Raw genomic sequence first — 18,343 nt, forward strand, 5'->3', positions numbered from 1 at the left:
CCACAACAGTGAAGGGGCGCAGTTAGTGGAGACAAAAGAGAGACATGAGGTACTTCTCAAAAGGCTGCCATACAGGGGAGTGACAAAGCTTTCGGAACCTTAACCCAGGTTGGCAGTGAAAAGAAAGGTTTGGAAAGGGGAGTACATACAAATGTTGAGGTTGCAGCACAGGGAGCTTAGGACAAAAGAGGGTTCGAAAGAGGAAAAAGTGGAGTTGGCAAAAGACCTAATGTAGCAATGATCAAATTGGTCGGCGGCAGTCTTGATTTTGTGAGCTTGGAATGCGAGAAATAGCCAGAAGATAGACACAGACTTGTATCAGCAAACAATGGGGGCATTTGGGTGGGGGAAGACCACTTACAAGGCCAGCGGACTTCCGTTGGTATACCGCCCCTTTTCAGAAGCACCCCACCAGAGGGGAAAGGGGGGCTATACAGCCAAAACCCCAGGGGGAGTACAGGGGACCTGTTGGGATTTCAATAAAGGGAGCAGGCACAAGGGAGTACCGCAAGTTCAGGAAGGGTGCTCGAAGTGTGCAGGGTGGCACCCATTGGGGCAATGCTATGGGGCAGGATACAACAGGCAAGGGGGCAGTTCAGACAAGGGACTCAGCATAAAGCAGGGGGCAGCGGGGGTAGAGGAGCACAGGGCACTATGGGGAAAGGCTCGTACACCCATCAAACAGCCATGCTTAGAGCAATGGCTGGCACATTCTCCCACATGGGAAGATGTTGCCCTCTTAGGTGTCGGGTTACAGAAGGTTTCCGGCTCGGGTACACGGGGCCTCGGTATGACAGGTGGGCGGACAGCTTGAAATCAGTGGACTATGGGCCATATGTAGGTAGAACGTGTCTTGCAATTCTCTAATTGCAATTTTTAGGGAATCGCAATTAGAGAATTGCAAAACGGAATGTAGGTAGGATTAGCAAATAATTTTGCAAATCCTACATATTCCTTAATTGCAAATTGCAAATTGCAATTCGCAATTAAGGAATACCTCCCCATTCATTCCTATGGCCCTAGAGGCCCATAGGAATGAATGGGAAGACATTCTCAATTAGCGATTCTCAATTAGAGAATCGCAAATTGAGAATGCAATTTCAAGTGTGCCAGGGTGTCAAAAGGACACCCTGTTGCACCCCTGAAATGAGCATGGGTGCACATGTGGCACACATACATGCCCTAAGGACATGTGTGTGCACCACATGCCACTTTGAAAAATGCAAAAATATGCATTTTTGAAGGAAATCGCAAATTACCACCAACCTGTAGTTGGTGGTAATTTGCGATTCCTTAAGGCCAAATTGCACATTTTTGGTGCTTCTTACATTGCATTTAAGGAATCGCAAAATTTGCGATTCCTTAAATGCAATTGCAAAATAAGGAATCGCAAATTTAGCGATTCCTTATTTTGCACGCAGATTTGCATTCCTACATACCACTTAGCAAAATTGCGATCGCAAACGCCAAAATTCAGCGAATTTCGGCGTTTGCGATCGCAATTTTGCTTTCTACATATTCTAAGCTATGTGATTAACCTTCTCACTGTTTTAAATCTCAAATTAATTTTTTATTCAAAATTGGTTTTTATCCTGACTTTTAGCTTTTCTTGACTGTTTTAGCATCGTTTGCATTTATATGTGTTAGTTCTTTTATGGTGTACACACCAAAATAAAAAAAAGAAATGATGATGATGAAATCAGCGAGCACACGCAAGATGGTAGTGCGGGACAAAGGGCGTAAGGAAGTTGAGTAGGGGTGCATGGAAGCCCAGTAACGGAGGGGCATACAAAGGATTTGGTAATCTCCTCAATAGGAGTGGGACCCAAGAAGGAACCGGGGCGATTTCGATTGATTCAACAATGGTTCATAGCCAGAGGGGCCAGCAGTACATGTTTTATAGCAGAAGAAGAGACATCAGGGTCATATTTGTCAGTAGATGTAGCCAGAGGACTGGGGGAAGAGGGTAGGAACTGGGGCCCTGATGGCAAAAGGTGACATAAAGTCTGCTTGCAGTGTACTGCCAGTACACCCCGATGAGTTTCAGTGGCTCAGTATTCAGTTTGAGGGGCAAATAAGTGTGAACAAAGCGCTACCAATGGGCTGCTCCATTTCCTGCGCCTGTTTAAGTGTTTCAGCTTCTTTTTACAATGGGGTTTTCGTGGCAGACTGGAAAAGAGACGGTGACACACTACCTTGACGGCATCTTCCTTGAAGGCCAACCCGGTTCAATGCACTGTCAGCAACAGCTGACAAGTTTACAAGAGCTCATGGGGAAATTGGGGGTCCCTTTGGCACCAGAGAAGACACAAGGTCTGAGTACGGTGTTGTCATTTCTGGGTATTGATTTGGACTCAGAGGTGATGAAGGCACACCTACCGATGGCGAAGAAGCTGCATATGGTGACGGGCAAATAAGTGTGGACAAAGCGCTACCAAATGGGCTGCTCCATATCCTGTGCCTGTTTGAGTGTTTCAACTTCTTTTTCCAATGGGCTTTTCGTGGCAGATCAGAAAAGAGATGATGACACACTACCTTGACAACTTCTTCTTGGTGGGGCAACCCATTTTGATGGACTGTCAGCAACAGCTGACAAGGTTACAAGAGCTCATGGGGAAATTGGGGGTCCTTTGGCACCAGAGAAGATAAAAGGTCCAAGTACAGTGTTGTCACTTCCGGTTATTGATTTGGACTTGGAGGTTATGGAGGCACGCCTACCGATAGAGAGGAAGCTGCTTATGGTGATTGTTAGAATCCGGGGTCTCTGGTTGGCGCAGGTATGCACTTGCGACAAGCAGGGACCCTTTCCTCCAAGTCAGGGCAAAGGATCACCTCTTTAAAAATAACCCCTGCTCACCCTCTAGGTAACGTGGCGCGAGCAGTCAGGCTAAATTTCCAGAGGGCATCTAGGTTAAGCGTTCAAATTGTCCCACACAACAATCACCTCCCCACCACACAAAGACATAAGGCTGTATTTATCAAAAATATGGTTCTTTATATAAAAGGTCTTCTTTCAGGCAGGTTGCATAAATACAGTTCACTTGGCAATATTATGTTCCAGTTACTTTTGTAGGCTTAAGGGCAGTCCATAGATCTTAAAAGGCCACACTTGGGTTTCAAAGGAAGTCTTTAGAGTATTCTTACGCTTTGTAGTGCTTTCAGCTGCTTCTTACCGCTATTTTTCAGCCGCCGTGCCGTTTCCCACGCTTCTCGCGTGAGACGCGCAACTACCGGCCTTGAACCACACGGGCCGTACTCCGGAGAGGGCGCGTCGAACGTACGCAGGCCAAAGCTCACGCTACTCGCGTGAGCGCCGCTGCGGGCTTCACGGAAGGCACGGTCCGTGCAGGGTGATCGACCCCTCCTTCCCGGGTGACTTTGTGAGGCTGATCCGGTTCACTTGGAGCACCAGCAGGCAGGTGAGAGGCGAACGGCCTCACTGGGCAGTTCAGGGCGGCGAAGCTCAAGGTGAGAGCAGACCCGCTTCCGATGCTGGGCTGGCAGTAGGCAGCGCGTCAAGCACGCATAGGGCGCGAAATACTCTGTTCATTGGGGGCAAATGTTCGCTGCGGTCTGCAGGGGTTGCACACGAGTGTCCCACGTCGCGTCTGGGTCCCGGCTCCTCCGTGGACCTGGATGCTTCGTGGGGGCACTCTTCCGCGGCGACACACCTACCCACGGGGTCAGAAGTCGAGGGCAGCCTCAGAGGCACTTCGCCAGCGCGTCGCGCTGTCGGCTGAGTTCCGGAGTTGCTCTGTGCGTCGCAGGTCCTCACAGTGGCCTCCACACCCGGGGGTCGCAGAGGCTCGGTGCTCGGAGCCTGGTCAGTTTCTTCTTCACTGTGCGAGCTACGGCTCGGCGGGCAGTTGCTTGCTGGGCTCGGGCCAGTCAGGCCTTTACGGTGCTCACAGCAGCCCCGGTGGGCGGCAGTCGCAGTGCTCAGATAGAGGGGGGGCACACAGGCACTCGGGGACCAGCGTTCAAGGCCACCTCCAGCAGCTCCTCTTCTTCTTGGAAAGTAGCGCCCACTGTTCCTGGGGCGCAGATCAGGGGGCAAGTTCACACGCAAGCCCTTGGAGAGTGTTTGCAAAGGCACAAGTTGAGTTCAAGTCTTTTTCTTCAGGCTTTCTTTCTCCTTCCAGCAGACAGGCACCCACTGCAGGCCAGTCTCTCAGGCAGAGAGACAGTATTCCTCCTTCAGCTTCTCCAGGTCCTTCTCCTTCAGGCAGAGTTTCTTCTTGGCGCAAACGGGATCTAATTTCTTAGGAGCCAGGCTCCTACTTTTATACACCAATTCTTTTGTTCTTTAGCGCCAGGGGGCCTGGGCCTGGCTCAGTCCAGTTTTTGGAGCACTTTGTTGTGGTGACTCTGCGCTTTCCTTTCAGCAGCAGGGCAGAGACATCAGCCGCTCCACAGGGGGCGGCGCCGGCTTTGTGCTGGCAGAGCACAGGTCTATTCAAGAGTCAGGGTGTACTCCTCCCACCCATCCTGGTGTAATCTCTCTACCCACCACCTGGCAGCCAACCTGTCTCTGGGGTTTCCCCAACCCTGCTCCTTACTGTTGCTAGGCAGAACACACACACACACAGCGCAGAGGCGGACTGAATGGCCAGATCAGTAAATACTAACTTTCTAAAAGTAGTATTTACAAACACAGGATATTAAAATAAACTTTACTAAAAGAAGTATTTTATTATTCTGAGTTCAGGCATACTAAACATGACTTTCTACCATGCTCTATGAGTCCACTGGGATTACAGGGTGTAGTAATTCCAGCAGCCCATTCTGGCCTATGGAGAGCAGGTAGCCTTCAATAGTGAAAAACGAAAATGGCTGTAATTCACTATTAAGACATGCCACACACATCAGGGCATGTCCTACCTTATGCCTACAATGCACCCTGCCCTTGGGCCTACCAGAGGGGTGACTAATATGTAGTTAAGGGAAGGTTTAGGGACTGGCAAGTGGGTGCACTTGTGCAGTCAGCGCGACAGTACCAGACTGCGCGCAGGTTCTGCAGTGGCAGATCCTAGACACATTTTACTAGGCCGCTTTTGTGGGTGGCACAACCAGTGCTGCAAGCCCACCAGCAGCATTTGTATTTACAAGCCCTGGCACTCCTGGTGCACTTTACTAGGGGCTGACAGTAAACCAAATGAACCAATCATGGACACCAATCAATGTATACATTTTTAAAAGGGAGCACTTGCACTGTGGCACTGATCAGCAGTGTCACAGTGCTCTGAGCAGCTAACACCAACAAAACACAATGAGGCACATCAGCAAAAAGTGGAAGGGAGACTCACGCCAAGGTGCCAGGTCTAACACGTGTCCCCTCCAGCTGAAATGTGGGGGGAACTACCCTACCCCAGGGAGTTCCTCTTCACTAAGGCGGAAAAACCTGGACAGACCGTCAGCATTGGCGTGATCTGTGCCAGGGCGATGCTCCACCGTAAAGTCCATACCCTGTAGGGAGATGGACCACCTCAACAGTTTTGGGTTTTCACCCCTCATTTGCATCAACCATCTGAGGGGCCTGTGGTCGGTCTGAACCCGGAAGTGAGACCCAAACAAGTAGGGTCTTAGCTTCTTCAGCGCCCAGACCACAGCAAATGCTTCCCGCTCTATCGCACTCCACCTTTGTTCCCGTGGAAGTAACCTTCTACTAATAAAGGCTACAGGTTGGTCCCAGCCCTCCTCAGTCATCTGTGAGAGAACAGCCCCTACACCATGCTCTGATGCGTCTGTCTGTACTAGGAATTCTTTGGAGAAGTCAGGAGCCAAGAGCACGGGCGCCGTGCACATGGCAGTCTTCAGGGTGTCAAAGGCCTTCTGACAGGTGTCAGTCCATATCACTTTTCTGGGCTGCTTCTTCGAAGTCAGCTCTGTCAAGGGGGCAACGATGCTGCCATACCCCTTGACAAACCTCCTGTAGTACCCCGTGAGTCCTAAAAAGGCCCTCACCTCCGTCTGGGTCTTTGGGGGCTCCCAAGCCAGGATGGTTTCTATCTTGGGTTGTAGGGGCGCCACCTGGCCGCTCCCCACCTGGTGTCCCAAGTACACCACGGACCCCTGCCCGATCTGACACTTGCTTGCCTTGATCGTGAGGCCTGCCTTGCGCAGTGCCATCAACACTTCCCAGAGATGTTGCAGGTGTTCTTCCCATGTGCCGCTGAACACTGCGATGTCATCCAGGTATGCTGCGCTGAACTCGGTCAGTCCAGCCAACACCTGGTTGACCAACCTCTGGAAGGTGGCAGGGGCATTCTTCATCCCAAATGGCATGACACGGAACTGGAAATGCCCATCTGGTGTGGAGAATGCAGACCTCTCTTTGGCCCCATCAGTTAAGGCGATCTGCCAGTACCCAGACGTTAGATCAAACGTGCTAAGGTACCGGGCAGCCCCTAACCGATCGATGAGCTCATCAGCTCTGGGGATGGGGTGCGCGTCAGTCTTCGTGACTGAATTGAGTCCTCTGTAGTCCACACAGAACCGGAGTTCGGGTGTGGCACCCGGCGCTGCAGCCTTTGGGACCAAGACCACTGGGCTGGCCCAAGGACTGCTGGAGGACTCAACCACCCCAAGAGCAAGCATCTTTGAGACCTCCTCTTTGATGCAGGCTCTGACCCTGTCAGTTACCCTGTAAGCCTTGTGCTTCACAGGTAAGCTGTCTCCTGTATCCACATCATGGACGCACCAATCTGTGATACCAGGAACCAGGGAGAACAGGTCAGGAAACTGCCCCAGCAGCTGGCGGCAGTCATCCTGTTGCTCAGGGGTCAGGGTGGGTGAGAGGTTAACTCCATCCACTGACCCGTCCTGCTCGGGGGCTACCAAGAGGTCAGGAAGAGGTTCTGACTCCTCCTCCGTCCCATCGTCGGTGGCCAAGAGCATGCCCACTTCGGACCTCTCCAAGTGGGGCTTGAGGCGATTGACATGTAGGACCCTTAAGGGGTTCCTAGGAGACTGCAAGTTCACCAAGTAGGTGACAGAACTCTTGCGCTCCACAATCTCAAAGGGACCTGTCCACTTGTCCTGGAGTGCACAAGGCTCCACAGGGGCAAGGACCCATACCTTTTGACCAGGTTGAAGCTCAACCAGAGTGGCATTCTGGTCGTACCACCGCTTCATTTCCTCCTGGCTGGCTTCCAGATTTGCCTCAGCAAGTTGCCTGAAACGCCTAGTCTGGTTCCTGAAGGCCAGCATGTAACTAAATACATTCTGGGGAGGTTTCCTGGGAGATTGCTCCCAGCCTTCCTTGACCAGACTCAGAGGTCCACGTACAGGGTGACCATACAGAAGCTCAAAGGGACTGAACCCCAGAGACTTCTGTGGCACCTCACGGTACGCAAAGAGAAGGCATGGTAAGAGGACATCCCACTTACGCCTCATTGGTCCTTCAAGGCCCATGATCATGCCCTTTAGGGTTCGGTTGAACCGCTCAACCAACCCGTTTCCTTGTGGATGGTAAGGGGTGGTGAACTTGTAGGTCACACCACACTCTTGCCAAAGGGATTTCATATATTTCGATATGAAATTGGTCCCCCTATCGGACACCACCTCTAGAGGGAATCCTACTCGTGAGAAAATTCCCATCAGTGCTCGTCCCACCACGGGGGCCGTCACTGTCCTCAGAGGGATGGCTTCAGGGTACCGGGTGGCATGGTCCACCAAGACCAGGATAAACCTGTTGCCCATGGCTGTCTTGGGGTCCAGTGGCCCCACAATGTCAATCCCCACTCGCTGGAATGGGGTACTGACTACAGGGAAAGGTTGGAGTGGAGCTTTCAGCTTCCTTCCACTCTTGCCACTTGCCTGGCAAGTCTGGCATGTCCTGCAGTGAGTATCAGAACTCCTGCGCATTTGGGGCCAATAAAAGTGGGTGACAAGCCTTTCAAAGGTCTTGTCCTGCCCCAAATGCCCTGCTAATGGCACGTCGTGAGCCAGCCCCAGTAGGAAGGTTCTGAACTTCTGGGGTACCACCAGCGCACGGGCTGACCCAGGTTCAGCAACCTTAGGCTCTGAGTACAGGAGGTCGTTCTCCCAGTAGATCAAGTGAGTTCCGGACTGATCACCATTGGCCTGGGCTGCAGCCTGCTGCCGCATACCCTCTAGAGAGGGGCACTCTTTCTGCTCCCTGCAGAATTCCTCCCTGGAGGGGCCTCCTTCTTGCTGCCAATGGGTCAGCTCAGGCAGGTCCCCCAGTTCGGCTATCTGTTCCCCGGTAGGCTCCAGAGCATCCCCCTCAAGGTCTGCTTCCTCCTGGGCCGTGGGAACTTCAGGAGCCGGTTTCCCGTGCCTCCCTTGCCCTCTCTCTAAAGCCGGTTCCTGGGCCTCTCCCTCAGGCTCCAGGGTCCCTTCAACACCCCTACTGGCTGCCATTGACCGGGTGGTCACGCACGCCCAATCAGGTAAACCCACCATCCGCAGATGGGCTGTCTTCTCCACCTTTTCCCAAGGGGAGCTCTCTAAGTCATTCCCTAGGAGACAGTCTACAGGCATGGCAGTTCTCACAGCGACTTGCAGAGTACCAGAGACCCCCCCCCACTCAAAGGGAACTTGAGCCATTGGACAATGACTCTCCGTGTTGTCAGCATTGACAACCCGACAATAGGCATGGGGTACGACCTGCTCTTGAGATACCAGGTGCTGCCGCACTGCAGTCACGCTGGCTCCTGTGTCTCTAAGAGCCTCTACCTTCTTCCCATTGACGGTCACCACTTGCCCATATTTCTTAGTGTTAGAGGGCAAGTTGGCTTGGGGGACCATCTCACTGTCTCCTAGTGAGACTAAGGTCATCTGGACGGGGTCCCACCCACCTTGGACTTCTACCTCCTCCCCAAAGGCTACTGTAGCCACTTGCCTGGGTGGAGCACCAGTGGGTGCGGGTTTCACATATTGGCGACACTTGGGATCACTGGCAAAGTGACCTAGTTCACCACATTTATAACATTGAGGGGGCCCCTTGGGAACAGGTTTACCTGTCGGGGCCCCTGTCTGCTTCGGGGTCGGGGGAGGCTGAGAACCCTTCTGCTGGTTCCCTTGGGGATTACTTTGGGGGCCTTTTTGGAACCCTTTCTGTTTTCCCTTGTCCCCCCCATTCTTCTGCTGGGGACCCTGCCCACTCTTGGCGGAGTCTCCCACGGGACCCTTGTGGACCCTGGTGCTGAGCCAGCGGTCCGCCTCCTCAGCAAGCTTCCTAGGGTTAGTCAGCTTGCTATCTATCAGGTGTTGGCGTAGCTCAGGAAAACAATTAAGCGACAAGTGCTCCCATGCAATTAGATCAAAGAGACCTTGGTAATCATCTACTTTACTACCCTTCACCCAGCCATCCAGTGCTCTGCAGAAAAAGGTCACATACTCCACATACGTACCCCCCGTAATCTTGGTACACCCCCTGAACCTCTGCCTATACATTTCAGGAGTTAGCCCATATCTGGTCATTAAAGCTTCTTTCATGTGGGGGTAAGAATTCTGCATGTCTAAGGGCAAATCTAAAAGTGTGTCCCGCCCCTCACTGAGAAACCGCCCCCACAACCCCGCTCCCCAGTCTTTCTCAGGGACCCGGTGGGAGGACATGGCTACCTCATAGGCCCGGAACCATTGCCCTATGTCATCATTCCTGTAGAACTCTTTAACTACATCTTTTGGGATGTACACCCTTGACTCTACCTGCACCGGCGTTGCGCTGCCACCAGAGGGAGTGTTTTCCAAACTCTTCTCTTTTATTGCCAGTTCCCTCATTCTGGCGTCGTGCTCCATCTGTAGCTTTCTTTCTTCAAGAGCCATCTTCTTGCTCTCTAGCTCCATTTGGCCATTCAATTTCAACTTTGCCAAAGTAACCTCATGATCTCTTGCGGCCTGTCTGTCTGCCAGCTCCTCTGGCGACAGGCCTCTGCCAAAACTGTGGACACTCTCTGCTAGCTCTACTGGCACAATCCCAGGTACAACATCATCCGCTGCATTCCTTGATTCCATCCAGGCTCTCAGCGCCTTTTGGAGTTGTCCTTTGAGCTTGCACCCTCTGTGTGGAACCTTGAGTTCCTTGCAGAACCGCTGGAGTTGGGTTCTGGAGTAGCTGTCCAGTTTTGATGCATCCCATTCCTCTTCCATTCCAGAGGCTTCAGATGCTGTTTTCTCTGTGATGTTTGAGCCCGGCATGGCTTCAAACGCAAGGGATCTTCTTTTTTCTTGGCAAGCGAAATTAAAATTCTAAAAGTTCTGTGGCTTAAGCTACTGGACTGTCCACTGTGCAATGGTTAGCAATCACTGCGCAGACAATAAGAACGCAAATCCGTAAATCCGCACCGCTGCCACCAATGTTAGAATCCGGGGTCTCTGGTTGGCGCAGGTATGCACTTGCGACAAGCAGGGACCCTTTCCTCCAAGTCAGGGCAAAGGATCACCTCTTTAAAAATAACCCCTGCTCACCCTCTAGGTAACGTGGCGCGAGCAGTCAGGCTAAATTTCCAGAGGGCATCTAGGTTAAGCGTTCAAATTGTCCCACACAACAATCACCTCCCCACCACACAAAGACATAAGGCTGTATTTATCAAAAATATGGTTCTTTATATAAAAGGTCTTCTTTCAGGCAGGTTGCATAAATACAGTTCACTTGGCAATATTATGTTCCAGTTACTTTTGTAGGCTTAAGGGCAGTCCATAGATCTTAAAAGGCCACACTTGGGTTTCAAAGGAAGTCTTTAGAGTATTCTTACGCTTTGTAGTGCTTTCAGCTGCTTCTTACCGCTATTTTTCAGCCGCCGTGCCGTTTCCCACGCTTCTCGCGTGAGACGCGCAACTACCGGCCTTGAACCACACGGGCCGTACTCCGGAGAGGGCGCGTCGAACGTACGCAGGCCAAAGCTCACGCTACTCGCGTGAGCGCCGCTGCGGGCTTCACGGAAGGCACGGTCCGTGCAGGGTGATCGACCCCTCCTTCCCGGGTGACTTTGTGAGGCTGATCCGGTTCACTCGGAGCACCAGCAGGCAGGTGAGAGGCGAACGGCCTCACTGGGCAGTTCAGGGCGGCGAAGCTCAAGGTGAGAGCAGACCCGCTTCCGATGCTGGGCTGGCAGTAGGCAGCGCGTCAAGCACGCATAGGGCGCGAAATACTCTGTTCATTGGGGGCAAATGTTCGCTGCGGTCTGCAGGGGTTGCACACGAGTGTCCCACGTCGCGTCTGGGTCCCGGCTCCTCCGTGGACCCGGATGCTTCGTGGGGGCACTCTTCCGCGGCGACACACCTACCCACGGGGTCAGAAGTCGAGGGCAGCCTCAGAGGCACTTCGCCAGCGCGTCGCGCTGTCGGCTGAGTTCCGGAGTTGCTCTGTGCGTCGCAGGTCCTCACAGTGGCCTCCACACCCGGGGGTCGCAGAGGCTCGGTGCTCGGAGCCTGGTCAGTTTCTTCTTCACTGTGCGAGCTACGGCTCGGGGGGCAGTTGCTTGCTGGGCTCGGGCCAGTCAGGCCTTTACGGTGCTCACAGCAGCCCCGGTGGGCGGCAGTCGCAGTGCTCAGATAGAGGGGGGGCACACAGGTACTCGGGGACCAGCGTTCAAGGCCACCTCCAGCAGCTCCTCTTCTTCTTGGAAAGTAGCGCCCACTGTTCCTGGGGCGCAGATCAGGGGGCAAGTTCACACGCAAGCCCTTGGAGAGTGTTTGCAAAGGCACAAGTTGAGTTCAAGTCTTTTTCTTCAGGCTTTCTTTCTCCTTCCAGCAGACAGGCACCCACTGCAGGCCAGTCTCTCAGGCAGAGAGACAGTATTCCTCCTTCAGCTTCTCCAGGTCCTTCTCCTTCAGGCAGAGTTTCTTCTTGACGCAAACAGGATCTAATTTCTTAGGAGCCAGGCTCCTACTTTTATACACCAATTCTTTTGTTCTTTAGCGCCAGGGGGCCTGGGCCTGGCTCAGTCCAGTTTTTGGAGCACTTTGTTGTGGTGACTCTGCGCTTTCCTTTCAGCAGCAGGGCAGAGACATCAGCCGCTCCACAGGGGGCGGCGCCGGCTTTGTGCTGGCAGAGCACAGGTCTATTCAAGAGTCAGGGTGTACTCCTCCCACCCATCCTGGTGTAATCTCTCTACCCACCACCTGGCAGCCAACCTGTCTCTGGGGTTTCCCCAACCCTGCTCCTTACTGTTGCTAGGCAGAACACACACACACACAGCGCAGAGGCGGACTGAATGGCCAGATCAGTAAATACTAACTTTCTAAAAGTAGTATTTACAAACACAGGATATTAAAATAAACTTTACTAAAAGAAGTATTTTATTATTCTGAGTTCAGGCATACTAAACATGACTTTCTACCATGCTCTATGAGTCCACTGGGATTACAGGGTGTAGTAATTCCAGCAGCCCATTCTGGCCTATGGAGAGCAGGTAGCCTTCAATAGTGAAAAACGAAAATGGCTGTAATTCACTATTAAGACATGCCACACACATCAGGGCATGTCCTACCTTATGCCTACAATGCACCCTGCCCTTGGGCCTACCAGAGGGGTGACTAATATGTAGTTAAGGGAAGGTTTAGGGACTGGCAAGTGGGTGCACTTGCGCAGTCAGCGCGACAGTACCAGACTGCGCGCAGGTTCTGCAGTGGCAGATCCTAGACACATTTTACTAGGCCGCTTTTGTGGGTGGCACAACCAGTGCTGCAAGCCCACCAGCAGCATTTGTATTTACAAGCCCTGGCACTCCTGGTGCACTTTACTAGGGGCTGACAGTAAACCAAATGAACCAATCATGGACACCAATCAATGTATACATTTTTAAAAGGGAGCACTTGCACTGTGGCACTGATCAGCAGTGTCACAGTGCTCTGAGCAGCTAACACCAACAAAACACAATGAGGCACATCAGCAAAAAGTGGAAGGGAGACTCACGCCAAGGTGCCAGGTCTAACAGTGATGGTGATAGACGACATGCTGGCTAGATGGGAAGTGATGGTTAGAAAGGTACAGGTGCCTTTAGGACAGCTTAAATTTGCATGTAGAGTGGTACGGACAGGAAGGACACTTTGTAGGAGATTGGGAAGGTCATTAGCGGGCCTTATGTTGCCACAAAAGGACATCCGCTTGTCAGCAGGGAAGAAGGAGATTTACACATGTGGCGAAATGTTTATGGGGACAGGGGAGTGGGTGCACAAGAGGGTTATTTTTAGAGGGGCAACACAGGTACTCAAGCCAATGCGAAAGTTGGTATTAAGTTGTTTGAAGCACAATATTTTGTGCCAAGCCAGGTAGGGTCTTTGGTGGTAGTTACCCATGGAGTGCAGGAACAAGCATGGTGGGAATTTTTAGAGGGGGGCTCAGAAGAGATCAGATAGGTGGGAAAGGGAAGTATTTGCTGTACAGTTTATGTTGTCAAGGATTGACAGAGGTTGTTAGAGGTCACTACTGTGGGCACGCTGGCAGGGATGGCTTTCATGTGGAAGCTGTGGTGGGGGTATGCCCCCTCGGTGGGTGAACTAGGCAGGCGCATTTTAGAGGGTGGGGGCAGAGAGAAGAGGGCTGGGCCACGAGTGAGGCAACAGGTGGCCATGGTTTTAGTGTTAAGCCTGTTACACGTCATTCGGAGGAGTTGCAGGATTTATGGGGATAAAGTATGGTTTTACACCTTGACGTAATGGAGGTACTCTGGGGCTTTTCTGAGTTCTGGAATTGCTGGGTAGGAGGGGACAGACAGGTGAATGATGGGGCAAGGGGATCAGACAGACGCTGGGGAAGCATGCCCAGTGATGTGGGGCTGCATATCTTAAGAGTGGGCCGGACAAAGAAAGGGGGAGTTTTTTCTGCAGGTTTTCGGGCAACATGGTGTCAGCAGCGCAGCTATTGCGGGTTATGCGTAGAGCACAGTGGCGGCTGGTGACATTTGAAAGTGGTGAGGCATAAAATTATTGTCGTACTGCACTGCGGCAGAAGCGAGTGTAGCGAGCGAGCCCGAACAACCTACGGGGGGTTCAGACGGGTTCTCTCCCTGAGAAAAATTTGAAAAAAGAGTGGCCAAATGGTGCATTTTCAAGGAAATTTGAGGAAGCAGGAAGGTTAATAAAGCATTACGGTTTATTATTAATCATTTAAGGAATTGCCAATTTTTATGAGCTATAGGGGACAATCTTTGTATATGTTGATGTAAATGCGCGCAGCTGTTTACATAGGTGTGTCTGGGATTCCAAATATAGGTGTCCCTGAGAAGAAAAGTCGGAAAGATTGAACGAGCTACGGGCACCCCTGGAACAAAGGGGATGCGTTTCACTTGTGGAAAAGAGGGGTGGGGCAGATTGGCTATGGGGTGACGAACATGATGCACCACTATATATGTGAATGGAGTACCCAGCGTGGCGTGGCATTTGGGCAACTATCTTCTGGTGCCAAAGGTCAAATTCCAGGGGAAGCCCCACTATCCCGCATCCGCTCCTCCAGTCCGTTCCTAAAGCAGGGGTCCTGTCTGGCCCTCAAGAGAAAGGGCAAGAGAAACACATGAGCCCCAAATATCCCACTGACACGAGACCAACAGGATACCCTTGGACATCAGACACACTCCAGAGCTGGGCCTATGTCATGGAACATTAAACCCACACCACAGCACGACCTCAGCCCAAAGAATGTTGCTCTCTGACACCCAGGGTTGGATTTTTAAGGCGGGCACTGGGGCAATGGGCCGGTATCCGAGTTCCAGATGTGGGCTGCTTTTTTGGCCAGCCGGTTGTGCGATTTTGGCTGTGTCTGTGCAGTTCAGATGCTGCCACCGGCACAGTGGGGGGCCTAAGCAGCCTTTCTGTAGGCAGATGGGCCTCTACTACTACCCTTTTACAAACGGGGTGGAGGTGTCATTCCCAGTCTCTTGTTGGCCAGCCCGTTAATATATACAGATTCAGCAGGGGGCCTGAGCACTTGCATTCAGGGGTGATTCACCATTGTGAGCTAATCCGTGCACAAAGAGTCCTGGCAATATTTTGTTTGATCTCAGTGAAGTTAAAAAACATGACTCTTTTATAGACCCCCCCCCCCCTTTTAAAACACTTAAAATACTGAAGCTGTGTTTTGAAAAAAGATGGAATCCGCAGATGTGGGCCAATTTTGGATCCCAATCCAACCCTGCACACCCAAAAGTCACTTACAGAAAGACCGAGCCTACGAGATGTCCCCTCTAACCAGCTCACCCTTTGAGTAGGACCTTACCTCACAGTATGCCCTCTGACTTCAACCACACCCCAGACGAAGCCATAATAAACCCAGAGTGTCCTCTGATCCCACCCCAACCCCGTCGCAGAGCAGGACATAAACACTCACTACGGTGAACTCTGCTGCCATCGCAGAGCACGTGCTGAGCACAGAGGGGTTGCTTTAATGCCAGCCTCAACCCACAGAAGGTCAAAAGCCAAAGAGTGCCCGTAAAGACACTGCCCCTACCCCACAGCAGGGCATAAGATCACTTGATGCCCTGACTGACACTTACGTCCCTCTGACAGAAGGGCGTTTACCCCTGCATGCATTTGATTTATAAAGAGTCATGCTTTCTCGTGGAATTTAATAGAAAACGCACGATGGGAGAGAAACAACAGAACATTTTCACACTTGTTGACGCAAGCCACATTGAATTTCATCTCAGAGGGCCACAGGTCATGTTCGGTCACCTCGTCTGTGACTGCAGCAAAGAGATGGGGGACCCTCACAGCAAAGCAAATGCCCATGCCCCGGGCACTTCATGCCACAGCAGCGAAGTAGCCAGACTGTGAGACTCTACACTACTTTAGAAGGGGCCACCACAGCCTTCAAATAGTGCTAGGAGCGTCCTGGGCAACTGAGCTCCCCGGTGACTAAGTGTAACTTGATAGGAACAGGTGTTATTCCAAGGATAGCAGAGGTGAACCTATTGGATAAGTATGCCTGTGTAGCGCTCTTTACTACAAGGCACTGTCTAGGGGCTTAAACTGTACTTCTCTCATCCTTACAGAGGCAGTGGGTGCACCTATGGTCTTGGATGCTTTACAATACTATAATTAATGTTTCTGGAGATGGGATTTGGGGTGGCAGTAGGACGGTTGTGTATTCTTACCCCAGCCCTCTGCCCCATCTTTTACACGTTTCACATTATACAGCGCGGCTTGTTCTCACAGCGCTTTGCAGACATAGTCCTCATTACCCCTAGTTCCCCATTTTACCCCTAGTCCTCACAGCAATTTATAGACAGGTCCTGCATTAGACACCTCTTTCAATCCTCAGCTCTTACAGCTCTGTACAGAGACATTCAGTGATAACACATGACCTTATGTCCTCAGACTTCACAGCACTTCATTGACAGGTGCTATATCATACAGCTCCTTCTATCCCCAGATCGCATTGCGCTTTACAGGTGCGTGCAATGTTGAACCGCTCACTTTGTCATCAGAATCACGGCACTTTATCCAACGGTTCTCATTATATAGCCACTACTATCCTCAGACTTCACAGCACTATATGGACAAACCATACAGACAGCTCCGTCTATCCTCAGATGTCATGGCCCTTTACGGTTGCATTCAATGCTAAACGCCCTCTTCTGACCCCAACTATCACAGTACTTTCCGCAGACCTCAATGCGCTTTACAGGCAGGTTCCACGCTATCCTTGAGCCTCGCGGTGCGTTCCGCATCATACAGCCCCTGTGCTGCGATCTCACAGCACTTTAAGACAGGTTATATGTTACACAGCTGGGTAGCGGCTGGCATGAGGGGTGGGTGGGTGCGCAGGTCCATGGGGGGGAGCGGAATGGTAATTCAAATTTAAAAAAACCTACCCCCGATCATGTGCCGCCGCCTCAGATCCTGCTGCTCCTGACTGGTTCTGCGTTTTTGTTTTCCACAGGTAGTCTCCCTCCCCTAAGCCAATCACAACGCTGCAATGGCAGCTTGGTGATTGGTGCAGACAGTGCCCAGCCGGGCGCCTGTAGGGAGGCCGTTTAGTCTTTGTAGGCTGAATGCAGCCTATATAGAGAAAAAGGGAGAGTGCGCATGACTGGTTTGGTCGGCCCCAGGCGGACCAAACAGTCAGGACACACAATAGTGGGCAAGCCACTACCCCCTGCCCCGAGCAGGACTGCCCACCTGCCTGCCCCCAACCAGGCACTACTGCTTTCTTGCAGTGCGAGAAGCAGAAGCATAAAATGGTAGTTTTACCATTTTATGTTTCTGCTTCTCGCACTGCGAGAAAGCAGTGGGGTGACGCCCCTCCGCCCCAATGGAGGAGCAGCCGCTGGTAGAGCATAATTGTTTTGAGGTAGGCCCTGGGTGATTATCCACTTCGGATCGGGGTAACAACAGATGTAGCAAATGAGGGCTGGGAAAAGGGACAGGATTATGCTTCTGGGGTGAGGGAGAGCTGACGGTTTTAAAATACATTAAGGGGGAGAGTCAGGGTTGGGGACAGCTTAGTGTGCACATATTTACGCATGTGTCTTTTAAGGTGCTGTGGCAATGTCAGCGACAGAGGAACTGTCCACATGGATATGGGCATTTTATTGTAAATGGGCGGAGCGCTATGAATTGGAAAAAGGGAAAGGTTTGTGCCTGGGCCTGGACACAGATGAGATTAAAGTTAATTGGCAGGGGAAAGGTGGCATGAGTTTGCATGAATTGACTACACAATTAATAAGTTAATAAAAGGAAAGGTTCTGATTCTGATATTTCCCCTGGGAGTAAAGGACTTAGAGGTGAGTAAGGGGCTTCCCTCTGTTTGTAGCAAATGGAAAGGGACCTTTTGGTATGTAAACATCAGTGTTGGGGGTGTTATATCATCTGGTCGAAGTTCATTTCCAGGTGACAGTGAGGGGGGGAACGAGAGGCCTGCAGCAATAGACAGAGCCATTAGAAACATTAACAGGGACATGAAGCTTTCGCGATAAGGAGGGTACTGGGAGAGTAGAACATCCGGGGTTAAGGTACGCAGCAGTATATTTTTTCAGGGATGATGTGGTGCAATTGTCCCGCTTCTGGATGGAGCTATGTCTAGTACAGATTAACGAGGTTAGATAGGGGTTTGAATATCAAAAGGTATCCTAAAATGTCCTAGGTTGGGGAGGGTAAGAAAAGTCAGAGGCAGACATGGACTTTTCTGAGTGGCGTATTGTAAATAGTTTTTAATATGTTTACAGGTTAAGTTTATGGTTGGGAACAAGTAATTCCGGGAGCAGGCAAAAAGGAGATGTTAACATAGGAAATGCTTAGTTAGGTAGATGTTTTGGTAGGTAGGTAAGAGGTCACAGGGTTAAAGTTCAACAGTTAATGATTGAGTGGGGGTTTATAAATAGTTGTCAGGAAAAGAAAAAAGGGGAAACCTTAGGGGTGGGGACAGGAAGCAAGGTAG

At 51.4% G+C, this 18,343-nt stretch overlaps 1 long non-coding RNA gene across 3 annotated transcripts in view; it reads left to right on the forward strand.

Moving 5' to 3' along the window:
• The first annotated feature begins 3,085 nt into the window (after positions 1-3,085).
• LOC146798452 (uncharacterized) overlaps positions 3,086-18,343 on the forward strand; it is a 199,078-nt gene continuing 183,820 nt past the window's right edge. The window contains exon 1 of one of the 3 annotated variants that reach the window (XR_014969169.1): positions 3,086-3,419. This is a non-coding gene — a long non-coding RNA (uncharacterized LOC146798452). Of the gene's footprint in view, positions 3,420-10,662; positions 11,046-18,343 lie in introns of those variants that run through there. The other 2 variants (XR_014969167.1, XR_014969168.1) reach the window with 2 other exon arrangements.

Source organism: Triturus cristatus, chromosome 9 (genome assembly GCF_964204655.1).
Source record: "Triturus cristatus chromosome 9, aTriCri1.1, whole genome shotgun sequence".
NCBI lineage: Eukaryota > Metazoa > Chordata > Amphibia > Caudata > Salamandridae > Triturus > Triturus cristatus.